Source organism: Perognathus longimembris, chromosome 3 (genome assembly GCF_023159225.1).
Source record: "Perognathus longimembris pacificus isolate PPM17 chromosome 3, ASM2315922v1, whole genome shotgun sequence".
Lineage (NCBI taxonomy): Eukaryota > Metazoa > Chordata > Mammalia > Rodentia > Heteromyidae > Perognathus > Perognathus longimembris.
In genome coordinates this window covers 92,000,881-92,005,366 of record NC_063163.1, presented here as the reverse complement: position 1 = coordinate 92,005,366, position 4,486 = coordinate 92,000,881, and positions in this window count along the sequence as shown.

Sequence of the window (4,486 nt, the reverse complement as noted above, 5' to 3'; positions counted from 1 at the left end):
GTCCCGCGGAGCCAAGAGGCGCGCGGCCAAGCCCCGCCTCTTAAAGGGGCCTGCGGGGGCGGGGCGTGGGGGCGGGGCTGCCCGCCAATCCCCGCCTCCTAAAGGGCCCCGAGGGGCTGGGCTGTCTACCAAGCCACGCCCCTAAGGGCCCGGGGGCGGGGCGGGGCTGTCTATCAAGCCCCGCCTCTTAAAGGTGTTGGGGGGCAGGGGGCGGGGGGGGGGGGGGGGGAGGAAAGCTGGAGAGGAGGGAAGGAGCAGGGGCCTGAGAGAGGAAGGGAGGGGCGGTGCCAGGAGATGGGAGGGTTTCTTTGGTTCTGAAACAGGAGACCCCTGAAGGAGGTGAGTCAGGGGTGCCCCCCCACCAGCTCTGACTGCTGTTAGTGGGCATCAGAAGAACAGAGTTCAAATGTACCCTCCACCAATACCTGAGCTTCCTGTGCCCTGGTCACTTTCTGAACCCAAGGTGAATGACAGGCTCCATCCCATGATCAGACCTCTCTCTCTCTTTCTCTTCCTTTCCCCCTCCCCTCGCCCTAAGATCATTGGACCTCATAGTGCAAGAACTCCCCACTTGTCCCCCCTTCCCTCCTCCAGGACAATGGAGAGGGTTCCTGGAGTCCCAGTGATCATGCTGGCTCTCCATGGAATATATATATAAAATATATATATATATATATATTTTTTTTTTTTTTTTTGCCAGTCCTAGGCCGTGAACTCAGGGCCTGAGCACTGTCCCTGGCTTCTTTTTGCTCAAGGCTAGCACTCTGCCACTTGAGCCACAGCGCCACTTCTGGCCATTTTCTGTATATGTGGTGCTGGGGAATTGAACCCAGGGCCTCATGTATAGGAGGTAAGCACTCTTGCCACTAGGCCATATTCCCAGCCCCGGAACTGGAATATTGCCTTTCCTCTCCACTGTCTTTGCCTTCCTCCTGGTCTGCCATCTTTTACCATGCCCAGATTGAAGCCACCTTGCAATCTGGCACTTACCCCCCCCGTCCCCCCCCTCCACAACTGCAGGACAGGGGCAGGTAGACCGTAAGACAGGGTGCCAGGCTGAGGGTCAGGAAGCATCCACCAGGGGCTGTGCACCTCAGCAGAGCCTTGCCTTGCCTTGAGTCCCCGGAGCCACCCCTAAGGTGCTCACATCTCAGCCGGCCTGCAGTACCCTCCAGCCCCTGGAAATTCAAAGGCTTGGATTTGAATGTCAGTACTGAGCTTTCTTGACATCCCATCAGCCTGCCAATTCCCTTTTCTGAATTCCAGCTTCTTCCCTGAGCATGAGCTTAGGACTTTAAGTTAACAGGAGTCTAAAGGGAGCTCCTGTACGCCAGGCCTGGGCGGCTCACACCTATATTCCTAGCTACTCAGGTGGCTGAAATCTAAGGATTGCTGTTCAAAGCCAGCCAGGGCAGGAAAATCCGCAAAACTCTTTATTGCCAATTAACCATCAGAAAACCAGAACTGGAGGTGTGGCTCAGAGTGGCAGAGTGCTCGTCTAAAGCACAAAAGCTCAGGGACAGCACCCAGGCCATGAGCTCAAGCCTCAAGACCACCACCACCAACAACAACAACAAAAAAAACAGAAGTAGAGGGCTGGGAATATGGCCTAGTGGCAAGAGTGCTTGCCTTGTATACATGAGGCCCTGGGTTCAATTCCCCAGCACCACATATATGGAAAACGGCCAGAAGGGGCGCTGTGGCTCAGGTGGCAGAGTGCTAGCCTTGAGCGGGAAGAAGCCAGGGATGGTGCTCAGGCCCTGAGTCCAAGGCCCAGGACTGGCCAAAAAAACAAAACAAAACAAACAAACAAAAAAAAAACAGAAGTAGAGTTGTGTGGCTCAAGTGGTAGAATTCCAGCCTTGAGTAGAAAAAGTAAGAGCATAAGGTCCTGAGTTCAGATCCTAATAACTGCACTAAAAGGGGAGGAGCTGATTTACATAATATCACTTGATGCCCTTTGCTGCTTGTCTGGTTAGGCCTCAGCCTCAGGGTAGACAAAGAGGGTGCCAGTGCACACAAAGGCTGGATGAAAGCAGGCCTGCTATCAGTCCGTCTGTTTCCCAACACTGGCGTCAGGGTGGGAGCTGTGGCTTCCTGGATGCTGGCCATGTATGCCTGGCGGGATGGGTAGGTGCTCTCCTAGCTGCAGCCTAGCAGCTTCTGAACCAGCCTGTACCCAGCCAGCCACACCCCAGGCACGGCCTGTGCCCCACACAATGAATGCAGTTCTTTCTTTCCCAGCTCAGCAGCCTTCGCCTCCTGTCTGGAACCCCTTTCCCTTGGGCCCCATACCTCCAGGATAGCACCTAATCCTTGACTGTGTGCCTGGCCACAGGCACTGTTCAGAAATCTGGAATGAATCAGACGCCATCTTGCCCTCCCAAAGATAAGAAACAGGCACCATCTAATGAAAGACTAGAGAAAAGACTGAGGAAAGACAGCACCTGTCCAGGAGCTTAGAAAAGGTAGAATTTTACAGTCATTTGGAAGAATCCTTAAGGTTTCATGGAGGGAGTGGTATTGGAGCCGGGCCATAAAATGTGGGGTGATTTGGGTGTGGTAGAGCATGTAATCCCAGCTGCTCAAGAGGCTGAAGTAAGAGAATCTAAAGTTGGAGACCAGGCTGGGCTATATACTTTCTCAAAACAACAATAGTACAGGAAGAGGAGCTTAGTTATTTCCTGTCAGCCCAGTGACATAAACTGTTTTTTTTTTTTTTTTTTTTGGCCAGTCCTGGGCCTTGGACTCAGGGCCTGAGCACTGTCCCTGGCTTCTTCCCGCTCAAGGCTAGCACTCTGCCACCTGAGCCACAGCGCCACTTCTGGCCGTTTTCTGTATATGTGGTGCTGGGGAATCGAACCTAGGGCCTCGTGTATCCGAAGCAGGCACTCTTGCCACTAGGCTATATCCCCAGCCCACATAAACTGTTTTGGTAACTGGTAAGGATGGTGGCTGTAGTCAGAGAGCTGGAGAGAGAACTGGCCCCTGATGTTACCTTCATCTTGACCTGACTATCCGACTTCTGGAGTCCCTGGGCTCAGAATTCCACCCACCTGAGTCCCCCTGCCCCACCCATCCCCCCACCCCACAAGCCTTACACCCACAGCCCAGCATCCTGAACATAGGGATGGTTCATAAATGCAGGCCAACCATATGAATGCAAGAAATGCTCTCATACAGGCTGGGCCTGGTGACACACATCTATAATCCTAGCACTCAGGAAGTCAAGGCAAGAGAACTGCAAGTTCAAGGCCAACTTGGGCCTTGAGCAAGACCATGCTCCCACCCCAAAAAGAACAAAAAGATGGTGAGAGGAGGGGGAATGTCCAATGCAAAACCAAATGTCCAGGATACCCTACGAGGCCAGGAGGCCTAGGAGGCCCAAAGGCAGTATGGCTTGTCAGAGCTTGGCAGCAGTGAAGAGTTAGGTCTGTCTTCCAGTGACCTCAAAACTCAAGCCTCCTGGAGGTTAGAAAGCAGACAGCCCACAAGGGCTCATGCTTGAAATTCTAGCTACTCAGGAGGCTGGGATCTGGATACCTCTGTGTGTAGCCAGCCTAAAGCAGAAAAGTCTTCAAGGTTCCACTTCCAAAATAACCAACCATTCTTTGGCTGCACTGCTGGGGTTGAGCCAGAAGTGGTAGAGTGCCAGCTAAGCACACTGAGAGCCCAGACTTCAAACTCCAGTACTGCCCACCCCCACCCCACCCCCCAAAAAAAGAAAAAGACAAAGAAAGCAGAACCCTCCCACCTCTCTCTGCCAGCAGCAGTAGAAGGCAGCAGCAGGTGGCAGCAGGTCCTTTAAACTTGGTTTGAAAAGGGGAAGAGCAGTGGCTCACGCTTATAACACATGAGAGCAAGTAATGCTCCCATATACAGGCTGGATGTGGTGACACACACCCGTAATCCCAGCACTCAAGAGGCTGAGTCAAGAGGATGGCAAGTTTGAGACCAGCTTGCACTACAGTGCAAGACAATGCTCCCCAACCCTTCCAAAAAAAAAAAAAAAAACCCCAACAAAAAAACAAACAAAAAAACACAACTCCTAAGGAGTTCTAGCTACTAAGGAGTTCTGGGGATGGAAGTTCAAAGCCAGCCCAGGGCAGAAAAGTTCATGAGATGCTTATCTATCTCCAGTTAACCAGCAGAAAGCCAGGTAGCTCAAGTGATAGATCTGCAGCCTTGGGGGGGGCGGGGAGTGAGAGAGCATCAAGCCCTGAGTTCAAGTTCCAGTGTTGGCACATACTGGTGGCTCACTCCTGTAATCCTAGGTACTCAGGAAGCTAAGATCTGAGGATTGCAGTTCAAAGCTAGATGGGTCAGGAAAGACAGTGAGACACTTTTATTTTTTTAAGCTGGTCCTGGTGAAGTACCAGACTTTGAAGTCAGGCCCCACTTTACCACGCGAACCCCACTTTACCACGTGAACCTGAGATAAGCAGGCCCTGTGAGCAGACCCAGGGCAAGCTTATTAGGGCCCAGC